The sequence below is a fragment of the Tauraco erythrolophus genome, chromosome 6 (genome assembly GCF_009769465.1).
Source record: "Tauraco erythrolophus isolate bTauEry1 chromosome 6, bTauEry1.pri, whole genome shotgun sequence".
Classification (NCBI taxonomy): Eukaryota; Metazoa; Chordata; class Aves; order Musophagiformes; family Musophagidae; genus Tauraco; species Tauraco erythrolophus.
This window is the reverse complement of record NC_141470.1, coordinates 51,284,018-51,309,792: the sequence shown is the minus strand read 5'-3', so window position 1 is coordinate 51,309,792 and position 25,775 is coordinate 51,284,018.

Sequence of the window (25,775 nt, the reverse complement as noted above, 5' to 3'; positions counted from 1 at the left end):
GTTCTATATGAAAAATGCTTTTCTGTTTCTTCCCAGCTGCAGGAAGGTCTTCTATTCAAAATTTCACTTTATTCTGCTAATTAATTAGACATGCCTTTGTAGTTCTAACTTTAAAACATTATTTGAAAGAGAACATGCTTTTGAATCAATATCAATCATGTTGTTTTATTTTCTCAAGGGAAAAGAGGACGCTCAAAGGAAATTAATCTGATGCCTACACTAACTTGTTTCCGTATAGAATTTGCTTCTGGCCTTTGGAAAGTCTGCAGCATTGCTCACATACATTTGAAAGTCTCTCTATAATGAATTTTCAAAATAACTTCTGGGTTTTTATCTGACTGTTTTGTTTCAAGAAAGATGGAGTGCAGAGTGATGGCCTTATAATCACAGGATTGATATTAGGAGTTCATTGTTCTTTGTCCCTGACACATGATGCTTGGTTACCCAAATTGCTCACAGCAGAACAAGGTGGGACATGGTGGAGTTCTCCAGCATGTGATAAAGAGCAGTAAAGACCAGCCCTGATGTTTCTTCCTCATACCATCCTCTCCATATTGTTGCTAAGAAGAAAAAATTATCTACAAGAAAGTAGTTTATAAAAATGAGGTTTAGCTATACCAAAGAAAGAGGTTTCAAAGTGCGCTGGTTGAGATTTGCTCCTATATAGACCTCTGTATTGCTAATTCCCAAAATGCGATGCTGGTTATCAAATTATTTTTTCAAAGACCACAAAATCGCTCAGTCATTTGAAAACTGTCTTTTTTTTTTTTTTTTTTTTTTACTTTTCAGAAATTGTTCATATCCTTGAGCCAGGACGAGAAGAAGAAATAATAGGCTGGATTTTATCCAGTATATCCACGTACTGGTAATATTGTTAAGTTGTCACCATATTCTAATATATCTACTATGTCATATTAAAATTATATGCCAAACCCAGTAGACCGCTGCACTGCAGCTCTTATAAAAAGAAGTTTTTTGGGAAATACTACAGTAAGTACATTTCAAAGTAAACACTGTTAGCCTCATAAAGAAATCTTCAGACTTGGAAAGGTGAAACAATTTGCCTCATGTAAACAGAAAATCTTTGAGCAGTAAGATGACAGAGTCCAAGTCCAACCCCAAAGTTCTGCCTCACAGCCTAGGATTCCACAAGTAAACATGCTACTTCCAACTTTACTTTTTTTTCCTTTCTTATTTCCACTATTAAATGATATTTTCTATAGACTGAAAGGTATTTGATGGCAAGAAAAGCAGTGTATCTCACAGTAAAGCTTATTAAATATTACAAAAATCCTATGCATCATAGTATAGGAGTATTTTGAACTTTTGAACTCCAGATTCTTCAAAGCTTTGCTCCCTTGAGTCTATCAAAGCAATATATACCACTGTTGTGGAGAGGATCTTATTCTTGATGCAGTTTATTTGGTATCTTTTCAAGAGAAGAAAGTCTTGTCTCACAGAAATCTTTGAAGCTCATTCTAATTAGAAGAACCTCTTCTATTATTTTACTGTTTTTATTCACTCTACTTTTTTTTATAGCTAAAATTATTCCAAGAAAATTATCCTAGCAGTTAGCCGCTTACTATTTCATCTGTTCCTGCTGTTTATTCTTCCCTGGAAGTATGACTCCTGTGTTAAAGGCACTGAATTTTTCCCTGTAGCCATCGGTCCTTTTGCAATAAAGCCATGTGCCACAAACATCAGATTCAATTAGGCTGTAAATCAAACAAGGGGATTGCCAGAAGTGGAACCATCATCTCTTCAGGCTCAACAACACAAGTCTTCATAGCTTAAGCCAAACCCAGTATGAACAGTAACTTTTTCTCTTGCTTCCATGATCTTATAGCTACATCTATACTAATACCAATACCGATGCTAATACTGATATTCACAGTAACAAGAGCATCATACAAATTCAGGTAAACTGTCAGTATATCTTGGAGATTCCTCATTCGTTGGTGACAACAGATATCAACAATCCTTTGTTTTCTCTGTTTCTTTAGGAGATTTTTGTGTACTTCAGAAACCACTTAGAGCCAGCGACACAGCATCAGTCTGACTGACACAGAACCTAAGACTTAATATTGGCTGCTCAACACCAGTGAGTTAACAACTGTTACAGACAGTTTGTGGGAGAACATGCTAAAAGTGCAGCTCCACACATTTCGTTCTGTGTCAAATACATCAGCACTAAAAGGCAAATTTATGCAAATTTATACAATAAATTAAGATTTAAAATTATTATAGCTGACGCATTATGGAAACAAATCAGGAACATTTAGTTTGTCTTAGACACTTTTTGTGCTGTCAAGGGGACCCACTTGTGTCTTTAACATATGAAACTACAGTTGTTTGACTTCAGTAAGTTTGTTAACTCTACCCATATTAATATGATCTTTGGAAGACTGTGGAAACTAGGTTTTCTGCTTACTAGATACTCAGGATTGTATTCATCCCATTTGACATCTTCATTTTTTCAGATTCATTATTAAGATTTAAACCATATCCATGGAACATCTTTGCAAGTGTGTATCTCATATGGATCTCACATGGATATCAGTTTTGTTGAAATAAATTTCATTTTCTCTGAACCATTCTCAATTACAAAAAGCCTCTCCATTTGCTGTTAATCAGATGGATTCACTGGTAGTTGTCCTAACTTGATTGCAACTTAGCTATCCAGCTCACTATATAAATGTTTTTCTCAGATATGCTCATTTTGTTATATGAAATTTATTTCTTTAACTTATTCTTCACATTGGGGTTTTTCCCATTCTTCAAGCTACAGTCATGCTATTTTTTTTTTTGTTTTCCCTTCACCTCTGATCAAATTGCAAATAAGAATCCTAGAACTTCCTGTGCTGACATAATTAGCTTGTATTTTCCTGTCAGATATCTGGAAGTCAAGAACAACCAAGTCTGGCTTGAAGAAAGAGTATATTTGAAAAGGATTTTGAATATGAACACATGTTGTATGTCTGTCACCACTGTTGTTCGAAACACCATCTTTGGTTCAGGAAATGCATTGCCTGATGAAAGAATATTCAGAGGAAATATGTGACTTTTCCAGAATTTTCTCCAGATATCCATCAACCACTGAGAACAACAAAAAAAAAAGGAAGTATTAATCTAGAAGGACTTTTCATCTAAAACTCTATCCATGTCTCAGCTAAGCAAGAACATTGACAGTTTTGGCCAAAACATCTCTTCTGCAAAATTGTTCAAAATATTCTGTCTTTCCATATTTCCATGTGCTTTCTTGTGGTCACTACTAAAGATAAAGATTTCATTTCTTTTCCATTCTATTAGTAGCTGTCCTTACTGTCATTGTATGTCAAGGAATGTCAATGAACATTTCTCTAAGCTCATCCACCTCCCCTTCTATCTCCAGCCTAAATTAGATACTAACTCTTTTTGGCGCATGATCTGTGAGACAGAGCATTCTTTTCAGCTCTATTCCATGTTCTCTTGACAGCCTTTTCATCTGCTGAAGAACCCCCTCAAAGTCATGTCTGTGGTGTCTTGTGGATACAATGGGGACATGGCATGGATAAAGTTTAGTATTTTAATCAAATTACAGAAAAAATGTCTTTTGCATTTTCTTATGTACTTGCATAGTTAGTTACCATGCTTCCTTTTGAACTAGATGTGGAGAACAAGCTTGTTATGATCTGGTCTACTATCACAGATTCGGTTCCCCAAAGTTTCAAGGAGAATTCTTCAAACTTAGATACGTCAGTTCCTTTCTGCTTTTCATGCATCTTTTAATAAAGGTTTACCTGTATTCTGTCCTTGTGTTTGATGCAGTACTTTTCCAGCTTCTGTAATAAAAGCTTTTAATCAAATTGTCTTGATGGCTTTAATGGGAACATTTACTAGTAGTACTATACATGGTTCAAAAATCAGATATATCTTACAGACATCTGCTCCATTCAGTGTCTGAGATATATTCAATCTATGGTTCATAGATTAAGCCCTTTTATAATACTAAGGCACTGCCTCACAGCCAGCTTAAAAATTATATAGCTGACCACAGCTTTGTCTCATTTAAACATGCAATAATTTGGAATCATTTTGCTTAAGTATTTTGCTGAATTGCAACATTAAAATATCCCTACGTATCACCTTTATTAATTTCAAAACTTCAAGAGTTACAGAATTCTCTAAGTTGTCTAAGCAATGTGCGCATCTCAGCCATGCATACTACAAACAAACCATCTGTATTGTAATTGTACCCACTTTCCATGCTCCACACAGTTTTTTTATAAGAAATTCAAACTACTCCTAGCTTGAATCCAGAATATTTAAAAGATTGTCTGCATTTGTGGGAAGAAGACTGGGGCCAACAGTTCTGCCATTTTGCCACAGTGAAACTCTTCACCATAAAAGACATACTGAATCTGAACAGAAAACAGTTTTTTCTCCTGGATAAATTGAAGACTACACATTGAATCTTCATTATAGTGCATAAACCAGGAACTAAGATATTTCATGGATTGCATTGCATTCCAGATGAATGCAATGCTGAGTTTTGGCTGTATAAAGACATCATGACTGAACACCTCATTCTTCTACCCCCTGCCTTACAACACTGTCAGGAACAAAATGGTTCAGAAACAATTTTTGCCTGAGGGATTAGATTCTAGCATTAATTTAGCCACTAGCATAAATTCTCGTAGATTCAGAGGTATATTCATTCTTTATTTCCAATATATTCAGAATACCTACAGCTTTCAGCAAGATACAAAAGCTAAATGAACTAGAAAGAATGGAAAGAAATTCTTTGGCTCTGCACTGAGAAACAGTCAGTCACTGTTATAAAGATGGAAAATGTATGGTGGGGACAAAAGGGGCAGTGAAGCCAAACCACCAGCTTTATACAATAGAAGAAAAAAAGAACTACGTGATTTATACATTTTCATCATGGTAACCACAATGTGAGTTTAGGGAAAGCTTCTGTTGTGCATCTTGACAGCCAAAATCAATTGGAAATAGCATGATATGCTGGAATGCCAGGCCAGTGGTGACATTCACACGTTTATAAGCAGCCAAAATGAACATCCATACTTTGTATTGCAATGAATGGTGTTTCTGTATGTCCAGTATTATCAAGTCTCCTTACGAGAATGTGCTGGAGTTTATATTCTTCTACAATTTTCTCTTCATGTGTAACTCACTTCAATTTTCTTTTTAGATTAAATGACACTGTGATAGGATGTGGTCAAATGATAAGTTCAGAAAAAAGCTTTGTCTTTGAATACTGAGCAATAGATCATTTGAAGAAATTAGAAAAAAGGCTGGTAGCACAATTTTCTCACTATCTTGTGAGATAAAGAATGAAGCTTGGTTATAAATAATCAATGCAAAGGAAAAGTTGAGCCCTGTAGTACAAGGAAGATGGTACCTTAAATACATCTTTGGCCTTGTCAGATATAAGATTTAAACAATTTAACAAACATGTACTTGGTTTGAGTGTGTAATTGTGATGATTACGTATGCAGACAGAACAATCGAACTTGTTAATGACAATTAGGCATTTGCACATACAATTATCTGATTAATGTGCACAATTTCAAATGAAAAATGGTGTCTTTCATAGGTTTTAAAAATAATTTTCTATATTCTGGAAACGGGGATTATTGGTAGCAGTTTACTTTGCCACTCCACACTGATCAACATTTTTGTAATCCAGTCTTTAATTAGATAAGCATATTCTTCCACAATTGTATAACGCGTATACCTAGCTATAAAGAACACTGGTATACACCATGTCTTTACCTCATAAGCTAAAAAGAGAGAATAGGAAATTTTTCTGCAATTTTTTTTGTTAACTACTCCTAAATGGAATGTCAATCACACCCAAATAATGGAATAGAGGAGGCGACTGCTAACTACTCCTGCCACACTTGCATTCATGGTGATCACCTGAAATTCTTCTAAATGTCTGCTTGATTTTGATCGGTTTTAGCTCTGGAAATACCCTGGTACAATGCAGTTCAGGAAGCGTTCTGCATTCAACAACATCACGGTGCCTTGTAAAATAGACAGCAGTAATGATGTACACCAGCCATCCCCCAAAATAGCTCATCAGTCCCTTCTGGCTGTCATTTTTGTTTCCATTTAGCTAATCATAAGATATGAGGCAAAAATCTGGAAAATTCATTATTGCAAACAGTTCCAAGGATCATAGAAGTCAGCAGAATTGTGAATATGTCAGATAATGACATTAAATAAGATTGTTGAAGTTCAGTATCACATTTTCTGTTACAAACAATATTAATTACTTAGTTAAATACAGAGATACAAAAGCATTTTTCCAAAGTAGTAAAAATCATAAAATAATATAATATAAGCTTGGAGTTTTCACTGTCATGTCTGTTCTCCCACATAACACATTACAGGAGCTTTCACCAGATCATTCTTATATATTCCTAATGAAGTAGCAGAGGCAAAATTTACTTCTTTCCTATTACTCAGTAAGTCAGTGGCACACTTGCATATACAGCTCAAACTCCGGACTTCCAGCACTGTTCTTAGTCCAAGAACAAATTCTTAAGTGATAAGATAAATAAGAAAGAGAAGATAAAGCACAAAAGATTTTGAGACCAAGCTTCATTTACAGGGATCTGTAGCTGTATATTAACTCCAGTGATGCAAGTGACTTTTGGTGAAAAAAAAAGAAAAGAATTAAAAAAAAAACATACGTAAACAAAACCAAAAGGAGGCAGCAAGAGAAAAGGAAAAGAAAAAGAATGGGCAGCTAGGAAGAGAAGTGATGAGATCTCCACACAAACTTCCTCCTCTGGGTGGAAAGATGACTGAACACTAGAACAAGTTACCCAAAGAGGTTGTGAAGTCTCCATGTTTGGAGATGCTCAAAACCCAACAGGACATGATCCTGAGCAGTCTGCTGTAGCTGATCCTGCTTTGAGCAGGGAATTGGACTAGATGATCTCCAGAGGCTCCTTCCCATCTCAGCTACTCTGTGATTCTGCTCCAAATGTTAGGGCACTGAAGGCACTGTGCAACAGACTGGTGTGTGTTAAAGTTATCAGAAAAAATCACTGTCATTTCACTGCGAATACAATGCAGATTAGTCATTTAAAGAGACCTCTTAAAATTTGTTCATCTTTTCTCTCAAACCTTCTATTCATGACACAAAGAAGCATAAAAGACCACCAAATTGCATGGAATACTCTAATAATAGGGATTCTTACTCTTGACTCTATGAAAAAACAACATTTTGCTTCACGTGTAGATGTCTTGCCACAGCTCCTCTGTCACTACATCCTGATATGAAGCATGTTCATGTTTGTCATTGTTGAATAAGGCTCTGTTGCCATTACTTAGTGAAAATAGCAGCTTAGCCTACAAATAACACCCATCACCAAGCATAAAAAAGCATAATATACAAGCATTTATGATACAATCTATACCTAGATTCTTAGCTCAGTAGCCAGACAGTTCAAAATGTCAATTTCTGTGCATGTTAACGGCAGGAAAAATGGTCATATAGATACAGGACAGGAACTTTAATTTTTCTTCTTGTATCTGCCATAACATTTCTGTGCATTCGTGTAAACAAATCTATGTCATGTATAGACCAGTAGTAATCTGAGAATGTTAACAGTGTCTTATTTCAGAAAGGTGCTGGAAAACAAGTTTGTAATGCATGTGAGAGTCTTAAAGGTAAAAGAAACACATTGGATTGGTTTCAAGTCACAGGAGAAAAAGGTATAAGGAAATTTTATTATTATGGTTATTATTTCATACTATTTGCAAATTTAGGTTGAATTGTGCAAAAGGTTGTCCTTCCCTCTGTTCTCAGAAAAGAAGCCAGGGATGACTCAGTTCAGAAAACTAATGGATATTCTGCCATCATGCACTACGTCAAGGATGACAGCATGCCCTCAGGTTTTGATACTGTACCATTTTTTTTTCTCTGCTGGAGTAAATTTGCACTGACTTTTCACCTCTTTGGAGTGTGTGCTGTTATCACATTATGATAAAACATTGGGTATCAGAAATACAAGGTCTTATTCTATCTTGATGAAAATGTTTCATTTTAAATATGTACTGGATTCATTAGAAAGCGATAAAAGGACAAAAGAAGGATTTTATACAAACAGTTCTGCCTGTAGGGGATGAAAGTGATCTAAGTGTATTGCATCACTGCAGTAATTAGGTGCGTGCGTAATTCAGAAGCTTTTCTTTAAATCCCTTACCTAAATCCTGCAGAGATTGGATGTGAACATGGACACGCATCTTGTAGGTGAACATCTTATTCACTGCAAGGTATTCTGCAGGCCTTTAATTCTAAAGCATTACTTTGTAAGTCTTCCACCTTCCACAGGCTCCTGCGAGATGAATGAGAGTATGCTAAAATTTCCCAAGTTTTTTGTGATACTGCTGGTTTGTCTTGCAGACAACTTGCACATTCTAAATTCATATCATATAGATGATTAGGATTACAGTGGTGCTCCTCTTTGACAGGCTGGTTTGAGACTTTGGGTTCTTTTCAGTTCTTGCTCTCTGGGAATGTATTCTTAATGCATAATTTTCTTGAAGTTATAGTTCCCTAACACCAGAAACAATCCAATTTCACTGATAAAACAACTTCAGTATTTTTTTTTTCCAGTTACAAACTATGGTTTCTATTAAGAGATAATCAAGAATCATATTCAGGTTTTGTTACTAATCTGAAGTTATGAAACTCATACTATGTATAACAGGCCAAACTGAGATACCTTTCTTCCTAATGGCTTCCATTTTTCTTGGAAAATTACTCAAAATCAAGAAACTCAATGCTAGGGGACTAAAAAAATTTTCTATACAGACAAGACATCAGTTGGTTTTGTTAACGGCTACCTGCGGCATTCCAATTCTTATAAACAGCAAATGCCCAAAACCTTAGAAGACATGACAGCAGCCCCAGGTGCAACATCATTTGACAAATTACTCTGTTCAAATTGACAAAATACTTTAGAAAAGGATAGTAATTATCTTTAGATACACTGAAACATGGGAGAAGCTTGATTTAATTTAATCAGTAGCATTATAATTTAAGCTATGATGCCTGCTTTAATTATTCAAAGCACAAATGTTCTTCTCAGAAAACTTTCATTACAGATCCAGTCATTGGGATCATATACGAATCTTCTTGCCACAGTCACTGTGAATGTTAGTGGATTTTTTTGCCTGAGAGTTTTAACTAATTCTGTTTTGCTAATGAGTACATCCAGCTATGTTAGAATTGCATGACTGATAGAATAATGATATATTTTACTTACAGTTAATTATGCAATAAATTTACAAATTCATGCAATTATATCATTTTTTTTTGGCCTAGTTTCTGATATTTACTTTACTATTCCTTCTTGTCCCAATCACAGAATTTCATATTAATATAGGACTCTTGTTTGCAATACTGATTAAATCAGTTAATCACTTATCCCTACCACCTGAAAAAAGTCACATTGCATAAACGGTTCATGTAAAGCAATAAGAATAAAACTGGCCCCAAAATAATATTGTTAAAAGCATGATTTTTTAAGTGATTCCTAAAACCAGGCAAGATACGTAGGCTAACAGCACTAGATTACTGATCGTTGCAGTGCTTCCCGTTTACATAACAGTTCTAAATATTTCATAATATATGCATGACTAAATTAAACCGCAAATGCTTCCAAGAGACAAAGGAATTAATTACGCTCACCTTGGAACTGTAAGTTAGAAGACAGAGAAATGTTAAATTGCTGAGCGAAGCTAATATTTAAAATGGTGGGGGGAGGGAATCCCAGAAATCATACTCTGGATCAAACTAATAGAACTGCTACAACGATATCAAAAAGATACAAATCAACAGCCACAGTTTCCGGTTTAATTTGAGTAACATCTATTAGTGAAACTGTCTTTAATTTTAGTTTATACTGCTCCTGATAAACAAACTCTCCTGTCCCTCCTTCCCAATGTAAAATATTATAAAAATAAATAGGCCTCAAGAAGATTCCTTGCTTCAAATTGTCGTGGGTTAGGCTGAACCCCCCCACACAGCTGGTCACTCCCGCTCCCCCACCCCCAGGGATGAGGGAGAGAATTAAAGGAGAAACGGAAAACCCGTGGGGTTGAGATAAGAACAATTTAATACAGATGATTTAATACACAGTGTAGATGCTCACCACGCCCTCATATGCGAAGCCCGTCTCGTCCCGAAGCTGCAATCCCGGACGAACGCAAGGCCCTGAAATAGAGAGGGGCAGAGAGAGAGAGATAGTACTCCGAGAGTGGGAGTACTGGAAGAAAGAGAAAAAGAAAGAAAAACAATAGAACAGAAGTGCAGCAAGCTCAAAAGAGCAAAAGTGGCGAAAGAGCCAAAGCACAAAAGCCCTTCTGCCCGGCTGACCCTCACCTTTATACTGGGCATGACGCTACATGATATGGAATACTAATTGGCCAGTTTGGCCCTCAATCTTAAGTTCCACCACAAATCACAAGGGGAATCGTGTCCCCCTTGTCCCAGCTATGCTCCCCCCTTATCCCGCCGTGTTTCTGCACTCCGGCACACTGAAAAGTCCTTGGAGTTTCACATCCAACCACAAACATCAACTTGCTATCAGCATTCTTCTCAGAGCAAACCTCTGAGTAAAAACAGAACACGGAGCTCTTCTAGCTGCTAAAAAGAAGAGCTAACCCGGTCCCAGCTAAAACCAGGACACAAATCCAGTCAGTTGTGAATCTTATAGAATACTTTGCTGCTTTGAAGTTTCTTTGCTGTTGATTTCTAATGAGTAACTAGAGTGGTTTTCTTATTATAAAATATATTGCCATTATTGTTAACAAAGATCCTAATCTATGCTGGGTTTGAGTTCTGATAAAATATATCAACTCAGAATGTGACTATTGATCTATGTGTACATCTGTAGGTTACAATATGTTTACATCTGTTTCTTGCAGTAATAGGCCATAATTTCACACAGTTTAAGAAGAATTGAACCCTCTTCATATGCTAAGGCCTTCTATGATGAGGTTACAGCATTGATGGAGAGGGGAAGAGCAACTGACATTATCTACCTGGACTTATCCAAAGCATTTGATACTGTCCCACACGACATCCTTGTCTCTAAACTGGAAAGACATGGTTTTGATGGATGGATCACTCGGTGGATAAGGAATTGGCTGGATGGTCGCACTCAAAGAGTTGTGGTCAATGGTTCAATGTCCACGTGGAGGTCTGTGACGAGTGGTGTTCCTCAGGGGTCAGTACTGGGGCTAGTTCTATTTAATGTCTTTGTTGGAGACATGGACAGTGGGATTGAGTGCACCTTCAGCAAGTTTGCAGATGACACCAAGTTGTGTGGTGTTGTGAACATGCTGGAGGGAAGGGATGCCATCCAGAGGGACCTTGACAGGCTGGAGAGGTGGGCCTGTGAGAACTTCATGAAGTTCAACAAGGCCAAGTGCAAGGTCCTGCACGTGGATTGGGGCAATCCCAAGCACAAGTACAGGCTGGGCAGAGAATGGATTGAGAGCAACCCTGAGGAAAAGGACTTGGGAGTGCTGGTGGATGAGAAGCTCAACATGAGCCGGCAATGTGCACTGGCAGCCCAGAAAGCAAATTGTATCCTGGGCTGTATCCAAAGAAGTGTGGCCAGCAGGTCAAGGGAAATGATTCTGCCTCTCTACTCTGTTCTTGTGAGACCCCATCTGGAATACTGCATTCAGCTCTGGAGTCCTCAACATAAGAATGACATAGAGCTACTGGAGCGGGTCCAGAGGAGGGCCACGAAGATGATTTGGGGGTTGGAGCACCTCTGCTATGAAGACAGGCTGAGAGAGTTGGGGCTGTTCAGCCTGGAGAGGAGAAGGCTCTGGGGTGATCTTATAGCAGCTTTCCATTACTTAAAGGGGGCCTCCAGGAAAGCTGGAGAGGGACTTTTTACAAGGGCGTGTAGTGATAGAACAAGGGGCAATGGATTTAAACTGAAAGAGGGTAGATTTCGATGAGATATAAGGAAGAAATTTTTTACATTGAGGGTGTTGAGGCACTGGAACAGGTTTCCCAGAGAAGTTGTAGATGCCCCATCCCTGGAAGTGTTCAAGGCCAGGTTGGATGAGGTTTTGGGCAACCTGGTGTAGTGGAGGATTTCTCTGCCCATGGCAGGGGGGTTGGAACTAGATGATCTTTGAGGTCCCTTCCAACCCTAACCATTCTATGATTCTATGATTCGATGATTCTATGCTCTTCCTTCTTTGTGCAGAGAAGCTACCTTAGTTACAATTAAATTTTACTTCATCCCCACCCCTCCCTGCCCCAAAAGCATGGCAAAAATTGGGATGGAGTATTTTAGCACAAGTAGCTTTTTATCATGTGAGTAATCCCATGGTTTCAATTACAAATTTCTCATTAAAACTGAGTGAGAGTCTCAGCTGTCCAGAATGTCTAGGTTTTAACAAGATCTAATATAGCTTTAACAATTAAAGGTATCCTTAAAATTTTAGCATAGTGATCGATGCATGAAGAGTGTCTTAGCTGCTTGAGTGTCTTAGCTGCTCACTATTTGATCTCCTCTCTGCAGACATTGAACATGACATTTCTTCCTCAAGGCAATCAGTAAGACAATATTTAAAAGTCATTTGTAGATGCTGTCCTTTTGCCTTGTTTCCCTTCGGATTTCACAAACAAAACCAGACACTATTCATAGTCCATATGGCCTAATTATACCCGAGGAAAATCATACCTATTCTAAGAAACCGTCATGGTAAATATAGTTTATCTGAATCACGAGCCAGTTAATATCCTTGCATGATGTTAAGAAGCCCCAGTGCTGTAATGACATTGTCTCTTGATGAGACATAGGGACTAAACTTCTAGCTACTGGCTTTATAGGAAAGGATTCATCACCTCCACCAATTAGCAGGGGGCTTGAAGGGTTAGCTCAGGTGTCCTGGGTCACTGTCATATTCAGTACTACCTTCCATCTTTCAAAGCCCCCTGTGGTTCACAAGCGTGAACCATCTTGGTACACAGTGTTGCCACAAAAAAAGGTTCTCCATTCACAGCCCAGTAAGTGAAATGACCCTTGTTTCTATAAAATGTGTCAGTCTCTTTGAATGAAAGGCAGTTTGTAAGTATCCTCTTCAACTCTGTTTCTGAGTGCTGGATAAAGAGGGGTCGTTTTGATATTCCTTGTAGCACTTCTGTGCAATCAAACCTTCCTGCACTACATATTCTGTCATCATCTTCTCGTGACTAGGGATATATAATCAGACCTCATAAATGAAGCATGCTGCTGCATCATCTATAATGAAATGCATTCTTTCTTATAGCAAAGCAGGGTGCATCTGGCTTCTGTGCTTTTAGCAATAGCATCAATCCAGCCTGCGTACATTCAGTCCTTGCTGATGCGCATTCATGTTAAGCAACATTTCTTTTAATTCTGAGGCAAATGATGACTAAAATGAACTCTATATCTACAAATCATTTCAGTGGAAGGCTGCAAAAGGATATAGAATGTTACGTCGGCTAGAGGAAGTGTCATCTACAATGGGAGGCTGCTGTGTAAAGTTTATTTAGTGAGTGCATAATGATCACATCAGCCAGGATATTATAATGTTGGAAGCAATTACTAATTATGACACGCAAGATTCAAAAGTAAAAACAATTCAAACTGCACAGAGGAGGATAAAACAAGCTCTTAAATAAACAGTTTTCCTAAAAATATTCTAATGTGAATTATGGTGTGGTTTTTGTTGTCCCCTCCTCCAAATGTATCATTTTTGTGTTCATGAAGGACATTAAAAGTCACAAAATAATGAGTGGGTGTTAAAAATAGAGTAGAGAGACCAGGATACAAAGAATGCATTTAAATTCCTGAAGACAATTAGTCAAATGTTGGGGTTTTTTTTAAAAGCTGTCATCTAGAAATTTGAATCATTGCTAAAAACTTTCTTCCTTTTTTTTCCCCCTCCCTCTCCAAATATGCAGTAGAAGTTATGTGTAATCAGATTCTCAAATAGTGTATTTCTCTGTCATGTCATAAACAGAAGATTAGATCTAGATTAGATCTTAGCATTTTATAAATAACGAAAACATTTCTTACTTGAGTTCATGTCACAGTAGTAGAGGATGATATCATTGGCTGTGGTTATTGCAGTCTAACAACTTATGACACACCGGATCTGCAAGCATTTTCAGGACAGGCTTATAAAGACATTCACAGTCACCTCAGATGAGCCCAACCTTAAGCCCAAACTCATCTCATGACATTGATGACACGAGCACCTACTTGTTACAAGTTTCAGTCACCTCCAAGGAATGTCAAGTGGAAACAACTCAGGTCTGTGCTACCTGTAGTGCAAGTGAGCACCAAATAACATGTAAGGTAAAGGAAATTGAAACTCAAAGCCTTGCCAGAATATATGACTGCAATGTCCACCACAATAAGGTCCTAACACATTTAAGGTAATGTTGAACAGAATCTGTGGGCTAGTTGACCTCCAGAACCAGGTTGGCATCTCCAGTCAAACCAAAGCACTACATCTCTTCATGAAGCATCATGTAGAGCTACCTCACAGAGAGTTGAAACAAGACCGAAGAGATGCAGATTTGCACTGTTATCTATTAGCTTTTCTATTCCTAACTGCGGAGAAGGGATTTGGAGAAGTACTGAGACGACTCAATATGAGTTAGCTGCAGGAAGTCTCGTTTATTGCGCAGTTCTTATTGCTTATATAGACAGTATTTGCCAATAATCCTGAGACCACACCTTTTCTACACCATTATTGGATGATACATATGCTTGTCATATTTAACAGCTTATTTCAAACAGACACCTGCCTAGCGAAGCTCTGCTCTAAGCAAACACTACTCCCTTATCATACTGCATAGTTTTCTTATCCTTAACTTCAAGGGCATTCTGCCCTTGAGGCCTAACTTTAGAGCTCCAGTCCTTATTTACACAGGATTTTCTTCGTGCAGTCTCTTCAAGGATCTGCACTCCGACACCTAACCTTAGAAACATGTTGCTCAAATGCATACACTTTTCATAGACAAGTACTATAATATATCAGAACACTGAGGTCACAAGCACCTGTAATTTTATCATAGAGTCATACAATCATAAAATCATAGAGTGGTTTGGCTTGTAAGGGATCTTAAAGACCATCTTCCATGGACAGGGACACTTTCCACAACATCACCTTGCTCAAAGCCCCCTAAAAAGCTTGTGATCTTCACTCCTATCTCCTTGTCTATAAAGTATTAAGTATTTCTATATTGTATTTATGACGTTCTTCTTTGTGGTTTTCTTCTTTCATACCTTTGCAACTCGATGTCTTATTCTCACTGTTTCTGTCTGGTCAGAATATTTCTGACTAATTCTTTAACACTGCATCTATTATATCCATCCCCTACCCCAACTTCTTCTCCTTGTGCTTATATGACAAAGTTCTTCGGATTTATAACCCCAAGTGCAGTGAAATAATACAGCAGAAGTTTGAAGACTCTGAAATGATAGATAAATGGCCCTAGGTTAAAAATTTTAGTGTCTATAATGACCTGTCAGTAATATATTCCCTGTTCGGGCAATACGTGTAAGAATATAGAGCTAAAAAGTTTTGCATTTAAGTCTAAAAGAGTAATAAACTTGTGTTTTTTTTTTTTTTTTTGCATAGCTAAGATAATTTTATACTCATCTTCTAGGAGAAAAACAAGTCAAAACACACCCAGTAAAATTCAAAGGTCGACTTCTTTACCCTTGATGTATTCGAAAACCTTTGACTTTGTGTAGAAATGGTCTGAGAATCCATAGATAGTCAATCTCTGCATCTTAGCTTGCAGGATACCAGCATCTGACTAGGTGGCAGTGACTTCAGAACCTGCCTGAACTCAATCATCAGACCATGTCTGGCTGTGCCCTAAGCGTATGCAAGAGAGTAAAGTATTTATTGTCTGTAATTTGCAGACAAAGTAGAGGCCATAAAGGCTGTGCAAGATCATAACAAACCTACGCTCCTTGGAATGTTAATAGATTTAATGTAAAATAAATAAATAATGTTGTTTATTTTCTCTATGAATTTTGTTTTTAGTATGATGACATCTGGTTGGTTTCAAGCTATTTGGACTTAATATCCAAGTCCTGACTACTGTCTACATTTTCAAGCTATAACACAAGGTGAACATTAAAATGAGCTCCGTAAAGCATCTTTCTGAAGGAAAGTGCTACTCTATCAGAAGCTTATTGTATTACATTTTCCAAGAATTTTTAACTAAAAAAAAAGTAAATATTTTAAACTCGAATTATCTACGTTTTTAATTTACCCCTATATTGGCTGTTTTCATTTTGGAAAATTTCCTGAAATCCTTTAATCTGAAAATATTGGACCATTTAAAAAATGTTTAATTTTGCAACAAAGTAAACAAAAGCGATTTTTCAACATCTTACTCATTTTTTCTTATGTGTCAACCCACTTTTAAAAATGTCTTTTAAATGTGCAAGATTGAATATGTAGCAGCCATTTTATCTCACATATAGGCTTACAGCTGAATTACAGTTGAAAAAAATCTATTGTGTAGAATAAACTATTATTATCAATCTTTCTATCATCCAAAGGAAATATAAACATTGCATTAAGCTGAATATATTTAGTTTAATGTCAGTGGAACTGAGCTGACAATATCACCTGACAATCTGGCAACAATTCAAAAATTGTTGGAAAGTTTCAAAGCTTTGTGGAAAATCCTCAGCAAATGCAGATCATTTCAGTGAGTTATCACAGGATTCTAAATGTTCTCTTTCATCAAAGATTATTTATCCATATTCTCAGAAGGTGCAGGATCCATGCAAAATCAGGGATATCACCCCAACCTTCAATTTGAGGGAATATTTTTACCAGGCGTGGATTTGCTTCTGGCATCTCTCTTTATCCAGCTGATCTGAAAGCATCTAGCTTAAAAACCGTGCCTTGTCCCCTTCTACTTCACTGTTGCCCGTTTTGCAGCTTTCTGCTTCATCTTTAGGGTAAATGACACAGATAAATGTTGCATATTTCTTTTTTATTATTGAAGAAAATAAAATGCAGGGGTCTTTAGTTTTCAAGAATGCTCAAGGTTAAGTTCCAGTGCTGCCCAAATCAAGTATCCTTTACAGAGATATGATATGTATCCTGTGATAAAGATTATCGCAGAAGAAGTAAAAACTATGAGGACAAATGATAGAATAACAGAGAACAAATAAATTATGGACAGAAAAACTATATAGGGAATAAAATAATCCAGATTATTTTCCACTCAGAATTAAAACAGCTTCCAGAAATAAATGAAGAATGAAATATACATTCTTTTGAGAGCAATAATAGCAGAATGGCATCCTTTCCAGCCCTGTATATCATACACTGAGAACGTTCTGGTTATTATTTTATCAGGAACCTTTGACCACATTTCTAAATACACTTAAGTAAAATGATTTCTCATTTGCACTGCCATCCATAGTCCATGGTATATGCATGTTCTCAAGACTGTTAAAAGTGTCTTCAGTAGTTGATCTTCATTCACTTTGATATCCAAACAAAATAAACATATCAAGAATTAAAAAAATATTTTAATACAATCTGGATTAATTTTAATAAAATAGTGGCACTACACCAATTTATGTAACTTTACATCCTTTGTCCTTTTGTGCTTCTAGTTATGCTTTTTTTCTTTAATAATTTAAATGAGTAGAGATACAAATCTGCTGTGGTAAGCCACACATAGAGGCTGTGCTTTGACAGTTAGTAGGCTAGAGTTCAAGTCCTATTTCACTTTTTACTGTTTCCCCAGTATTTTTACACAATTTCATATTTTCTAGCAGATTCTATTACCATAGGTTATCAAATAAGACAGTTTCTTTATGATCACAGGCCTTTTAGACAGAGAAACAAAGAGGCATGGAGATCTAATGAAGCATCTCGTCCTCGAATTAGGTGCCCTTTTGTCCACATAAAATGTCACAGAATGGTTGTAACTGGAGATTTGGATATATCTTAGGCTTGCCAGTTAGAGGCTTAGCACAAACAAAAACAAATCCACCACGACCCCTAATGTTTTTCTTTGTTTGCTTGCTGCTTAATATGATTTAAGTGAAAATGAAATAGAATTCAAATGATGTTTGCAGTGTTGGGCAGGGCACAGACAACAGTGAGTTTAAGGGTCCAATAGAGATGCAGAAGGAACATCTCCAAGTGCTCAGAGCAGACCCATAATTTAATGCCGATTCCATTTTACATACTATTTCTAAACTGAATAGTCAAAATAGCTATGAAGTAAATTCTTGAGAGAGCAAGGAAAAAGGTTTTATAAGAATGAAAGAACTTTAGAAAACAAACACTAAAGAAATTGACACCTTGTGTGGACATTTATTGAATTATTTGTGGATGTCAAAGTAAAATTATAATACTTTCCAAATCACTATTTTTGTTCATGTAGTGTGTTAACTTCCTTCTTCTCTTTCCGTAATTTTCTTCGTCTATAACAGTGCTAACTTGCAGATTTAAATGTGAGAGAATTCCAGATCTCCCTCAAATTTCATTAAATATAATAAGTGGTTCACCACAACACATTTGCTTAATGCACTTATGCACAGTCAATTGTCTTCACTTACAATGCAACATTATCACATTAAATTTAGCGAGGATCATATGTTCTGCCTGCTCTTTGGATAAAATGTGCAACACTGACTTTGGCATGCTTTACACCATGCAGTGTATCTGTCATGTTATAATTTGCTGAGCATAACGTAGGGAATAAAGCAAGAAAAACCTCAGTATTTTATTCTGATAACTTTAGCTCTTGAATGACTTGTGTGTAGGCTGCATGTAGAGCTCCAGCATTATTTCAAATAAATCCATAGGAAAACACTTAAATTTGTAATATGATGACTCAGAGAATTGACAAATATGGAGACTTTAAACTCTAGGTCATCTGGTTCAAATCCTACTTAGGCTGGTGGTGAGTGGAAGTCATCTCTACTCAATGGCAGTTTAACGTTCCATGTGTGAACGAGGGTGGTGTCTGTCCAGTAACAGGTGGATATGGGGCTCATTGCGTTCCAGTAGTAATTTCTGTCATATAAAGGAGAAAATAAAAAACTCCACTGTGAAAACTAAGATGTAAGCATGTGGCTAGTGAGTTAGTGTTTATTCCTCAGATGATTTCTGTAGGCTGCTACAAAGTTGCATCACTGACAAAAGAGTTAATTCAACCAGTATTACTCAACAGTGTCTATGAGTGGATTATAAAAATGCCAGTCAGGTTGTATGTAAATATATTCTAACATCAATTAAAAAAAAAAAAAAAGAAATATGGTCACTTACCTGCTGTCATGCCACTCTTGGATTTCAGTACGCAAATATACAGTTGAACATCGTTAGAGCCAAGGAGTTACATGGCCACAAAATGCATGCAATTATTTGGTGATTTATTAGCACAAACTAATGCAGATATGATTAATTCAACAAGCATAATCATTTTGTATAGGTGCAGGCTTTGAAAATTTGACCTGTAGTCAGTGACACATCAGACATACACTGAGGTGTATGTCTAGGAGACGGGAGATCTCTCTTGCAAATCACCCAAGAGCATATGCCACACTATGGGGCTAAAAATGTTGCCACAAAATAATCCGATTAATCAGCAAAATCTCCTAAATTTCTGTAAGGTAAACACTCATTGCTCTAATATTCTTGGTTTTGCTTTCAAGTAAATGCCAAATGTAAATATGATTGTATTAGCTAGATTTAAAGTGAGCCAATAAAAAGGCAACGCAAGGCAAGGCAGATGTTTGGCTCACTGATGCAAAATATGTTCCATTGTATCATTGTGCGCTGTTTGTAAATCTAGCTTTGTGTTCAGATCAGTTCCCCTAAAGGGTGAATGCAATAAAAGTTAAGGTAGTGTCTTAATAAAATTGTGCATCTATAAAGAATCATGACAGAAATGCCACAAAAGTCAACCAAGAAATAGTGGGAATTACAGAGACAGTCAGAGAAAATATTGGTAATCTATTCTGAAAGGAAAGGCTAAGAAGCAAACCTTCCAAGTACGAAACACTGACTGAGAAAGGAACAGAAACAAATAAATTTTTAAAGCCTTGTGCTATTTAATTTCTATTGCACTGGAATTTGACCTATTGTCCCAAAACATCTTCTATCGTGAGCTACTTTAGTTACAAATTTGAGCTGTGTGTCCAAATAGGCTAAACTCAATTGTGAACTCAAATATAAACATTTGTATCTGTCTCTTCCCAGAACCCTGTAAAGAGTACAGTATGCTTAAGTAGACTTTGTGTACGTAAGTATTTCAGTATTTCAGGAACAGGTTGCTGTTATGGTTTGAAGTGTGGGGGGGAGGTCCGGGTGGCAGAAGCTGCCCATCAGACCGGACTCCCGTCCCCCTCGGGGCTTGAGCCAATCGGCGCCTCTGCGAATTGCCCTATTTACGTCGGACAAAGGAACCGGAAAGGTGTGCGTGTGCCCAGGAGCAAGGAGACGGGAGGGGGGGCACGGCCTCCCTCGCTCCCGGCTCCCGGCCGGGCCGGCGGCCTGGGCCGGGCCGGGCCCGCTCCGTCGAGGATGGCGGCGGCGGAGCCGCTTGGGGAACTGGGGGAGAGCCCAGCTGCCGGGGCGCCCACCGGGCCGGGTTCACCCAGACAGGACTGAAATCTAAGAGAAACGGCCACACAGATAAAAGGTCAGTGAAGATGGAACGGAACAACGTGTGCCGCGGCTGAGTCCCCCTTGCCAGCAGCCCCTTTGCAAACAAGTCCTTGGTGGAGCAAGCAGAGACCCACTCGCAACCAGTGGATGACCCACGTCGGGAAGAGATGCCTAAGCCTGAGACTATTGTGAATCATGGGCACAGGTAGAGACACATTTTACGCATTTTACGCATTCAGAGTCTGTACGGAGACGCATTTAAGGTCGACGTGACGACCCACGCCGGAGCACATTTAAAGTTTATTGATGACCCACGCAAGAGCGAGTGGCTGCGGCTCCTTAAAAGCCCAGGACTGGTAAAGCCCGCACTTGGGGCAAATCCGATGGGGTAAGGATTTGCCCCCCCAGCAGGTAGGATTCACGCTTTCGCCGTGAGTAGGGGATCCACTGGAGCAAGGGACAATGGTGTAAGGACTCCTTCTCCTTTAAGAGAAGCGGCAGTAACAACTTGGAATGAACTGACCTGCACTGCCCCAGTCCCTGCCCCCCTGCGCCGCTGGGGGGAGGAGGTAGAGCCGGGAAGAAGAGGCAAAGAGGGGGGGAGTGGTGTTGTTTTTAAGACCTGGCCTTGTTTTCTTGTTATTCTCTTAAGTAACCGTTTTTGTGTGCTTTTCTCTTTCTAGGTAGCTGTTAATAAATAGTTTTGCATTAAGAAAAAGCCTCTTTTGCCCGGGACCGTGGTTGGTGGGTGCTCTTCTGTTCCTGTCTCGATCCTCAGCTCTTTTATTACATTTTTCTCTCCTCTCCATTTTACTGGACTGGGAGAGCTGCGTGGGTTTGGTTGCCAGACTCAGCCTAAGCCACGACAGTTGCCCAGAGAAGTTGTGGGTGTCCCATCCCTGGAGGTGTTCAAGGCCAAGTTAGATGAGGCTTTGAGCAACCTGATATAGTGGAAGGAGTTCCTGCCCATGGTAGGGGGGTTGGAATTGGATGGTCTTTAAGGTGCCTTCCAACCTAAACCATTCCTTGATTCTATGATTCTTCAGCTTTTTTAAATAGATAATAAGATTTTTTTCTGTTCTATACCAAGGAGACTGGTTTCTAGTTTCTCGTCATTGGTTCAGAACAGCAAAGAACAAAATCCAAATCTAAAATTTAGATTGTAAAAAAATCTATTAGCAATTTTTAATGGAAAATGCAAAATACACTCCCTCTTTATGTCCCAACAAAGTTTTTAAAGAGTGTTAAATCTGTAGAGGAAGTTATCTGTAGATACAAACTTCTATTTGCAAAATGAGTTGAAAATTAAATGAATTGATCATCCTCATACAATTCAATAAAAGAGTATTTATCTTTTTCTTTTTAAAATACTTATATTACCTGGAAGATTTAATTCAGCATGTTTGATTGCATAAAAAATCAGAAAGTAATTCTGAAACAAATATATGAGCTTTCTAAATGGCATTTTGTCTAATTTGTGTCTAGGGATATTAATTTTCTGTAAAAATAACTTGAAAAGATATTTTGTCTCATTCCTGTCATTCTTCGAAGTGTTTTGTAATCTGAGTGGTTATTAATGTCTCTTGTTAATATTGGATGAGTTAGGGAGCCAGAATCTTTGAGGCTGAAGTCAATTACGTATAAAAAGTCCATTTCTTACAGCACCATTATGTCCCCAGTTCATCTATTGCACAAGTCTATTCCTATCATCTGGAAATTTACCATTCTTGCTAACTAACGTTTCTGGGTAAATTAAAAATTGTGACTGAGGTAAATCACATCCCACTGTGCTGGGTTTAAGTAATGGGATTTTGGTAGCATGGGAGAGGCTGCAAAGATAGCCTCTATAAGAAGCTGCGAGAAAAGCTTCCCTGACTCCATAAAGAGGTCAGACCGGTCTCTGGCCAGAGCCGAAACCCCTCCTCTCAGGCCAGGGCTGAGCCAGTCAGTGCCTCTGTGGATGCCATATTTAAGAAGGGGACAGGGGAGCCTGAATTGGGCTGGACCTACACTGAAGAGAGGGGAGAAGCGGGAGGCTGGCCCACCCCGGCCTCCTGATTGGGTGGCTGTCCACACTGGGCTCCTGCCACTCAACTGCAGGTGGCCGCAGCAGCGTGGCTGAGTAGAGTTCATCCTGCCAGGACTGCTAAGGTTCATCAGGCTGGTTGGGCCCAGTACGGCTGCAGTGGAGAGAGGACAGAGATCTGAGAGAAACAGCTATGTGGGTTCCAAGGTTAGTGAAGATGGAGTGAGAGGAGGTGTGCTGGAGCTGAGATTCCTTGCCATTCTCATGGTGAGACGTCAGGCAGCCCCACTGCAGTCTGTGGAAATTAATGGTGGAGAAGAGATCCACTCGCAGCCTGTGGAGAACCCCATGCTGGAGCAGAGATGCCTGTGCCTAAGGGAGGTCATAGATTGTCTCAGTGGGAAGAAACCCACACTGCTGGAGACTGACGATGAAGTAGAGATGCATCTGAAGTCTGTGGAGGACCTCACACCGGAGCAGGTGTCCGTGCAATTAGAAGCCTTGTTAACAAATTAAATTGCTTTGTTCCCAAGCCCAGTCTCTTTTGCCTGGGGCCATGATTGGTGGGTGATACCTTCCTCTTCTTATCTAGAACCTTCAGACCTTTTGTTACATTTTTCTCCTCTCCACCTCTCCAAGGGGGAGGAGTGAGCAAGCAACTGCGTGGTAGCTTAGCTGTCATCCCAGCTAAACCATGGCACCCACTCAGGAGGACTAGATAGACACCTAGTTTATTTCATTTCTCATCCTTTTGAGTCTCTTTGAGAGGACATGATTTTCAACAGTAGTAGAGGCAAAATTTCTGCATATGCACAGCAAAAGTAGATTCAAACATTTGCTTTCATCTTGCAATAGAAGAGATTGTGTCCTTGAAAACCTTATGAGCCTATTCTGTGATTTTTAAATCTTCTGCATAAAGCAGAACAGCCTAAAATTATTTTGTATAGTTTGGATAGTTATTCTGTTTATTTTCTGCTGCTGCTTGAACTGTGAAATAACAGGACATTGATCAAAACAGTATCATAAGTCACAAAAGCTGCTTGGCACACTGTCTTTGTTTTAATTACTCAGCATAATAAGACAGGAATACTAAGCAGTTGTCTTGACCAATCCTTTAACTTTCTTTCATTTTCTCCTCTAGTGGAATTTTATGTTCCTATTTGTTAAATTTTACTTTTATCTCTTAAACAACTGAAACTAGAATTATCTGATTTTATAACTATATGATGTTACAGTATGGAAATACAGAAATAAAAGTGGGAAGCAGAGATGTATATGTTTTTAGACACTAATCATGTGTCTAAACATGATCATGTTGGGGGGAATGGGGAGAAAGTAATTAGCAAATTCTTTCCTTTGGTAATTCTTAACCTTAAAATGGATTTATCTAGCATCAGAAAAAAACTGTACCAGGTCAAATGAGGAATCTATTCTGAATAAAAGACAATCACAATGACTGGACAAATTTCACATATACTTTAGCATACAGTGTTCACTGATAAAACCAAAATATTATACTAAGTGATAAAATATTATCACTTATCTTTACATTGTGTCTGTTCTTTGCTTTCTATCTCTTTTTTTTACCCCCTTTTTAGTTTACTGAGTAGTCGTCTTTGTGTCTATCGTCAGAGTCAGAGACTTCCCTAGCCTCATATTCTTTGCCATAACCAATTAGGTGAAGTTGCATTGCCTGCTCTGCCATCTTCAATTCTGTGTCACAGACTGCAAATCTAAACATAGAGAAGGTCTGCATTGTTCTGGCTTCAAGTAGAGCTTGAGAGGTAGACAACAAGTCAACAATCATTACAAACACAGAGAATTATCTTCTGGTGTCAGACCATCCCAGCATTTCAAAACTCTCACTCAGTTCTTGATCTAACTGTCCGTTAAAACATTAAATATTTGTGGAATATGTTTTGTCTTAAGAATTTAATCTAACTCCTTCTGAAAGGTTCTTGATCTTTGCAAATTCTGTAGATTTATGATTTTTAATGGTACAGTTCCAGCATTATTATTTATGAAAAAAAAAAAAACCCAGGATTCATTCATTGCTACTTTTGATGGGCAGCTTCTAGTACATAATGTCAGTCTTTGCTCTTTAAATAGAAAGAGTTAATTTCAGGGAACCAGAGGAATTATATTACAGAGTCTGAAGCCTGTATTTAATTTATGGTGAATTGTCCATGCGGAGAAATGGATTTTACAATGAAATGAGAGATTCCAAACCTTTCAGCTATCTAATAAACCATATAAATAGAAGAGATGGGTTGGGATTGAACTTTTCATCCCACCTGCTCTACTTGCACATATGGCTGAAATACTCTTGGGTAATAGAGAATAAAATAACCATTTTCCTATTCCTATATACTAGGACACTCGTGAACAGGAATGACAGACAGGCCAATCAACCAGGCAAATGAACACTGGTGGTGGTTGGATATTTCAGGAGCCATGTCTTTGGTGCACTTTCCAGTCAAAGAAAAAATTTTTCTGAGATACAGAACATGAGACCTATTATTTCATATTTATGGATTTTTACTTCTGATTCTAACCATAATTTTGTATGATTCTGCTCCAATATTTAACTATATTTGGTCTTCCATGAATTAAAAAAAGTATACCACACTGACAAGTTTAGGAATGCAATATGTGACAACTATTATTGCAACAAATATTCCCACCATGTCAGTGTGTTCCCCCTCTCCTCACCCTCCAAAACAATGGTTTGTAAGATGACAAAGCAGAGCTTGGCCTTAGCTGTTTCAGTTTTCAGCCTTTGTACTGTGTGGTGACTCCAAAGCTTCAACTACCAGCTGATTAGAGTAAATCTTGTCCAGTAGTAAACAGATTTATCAAACCATACACTCCTGAAAATGAAAATATAAACTTAGTTCCCAAATCAGTCATTTATAAGGACTTATTAATTTACTTTCATCCTTTTCTGGTCTGTTAAATTCTGTCCACAACCTTTTAAAATTTTCATTTGACAGTATTAATCTTACAAAATCAGATACAGCAGATAGAAATTTTGAAATGTAATAGGATTTTTCTTTTG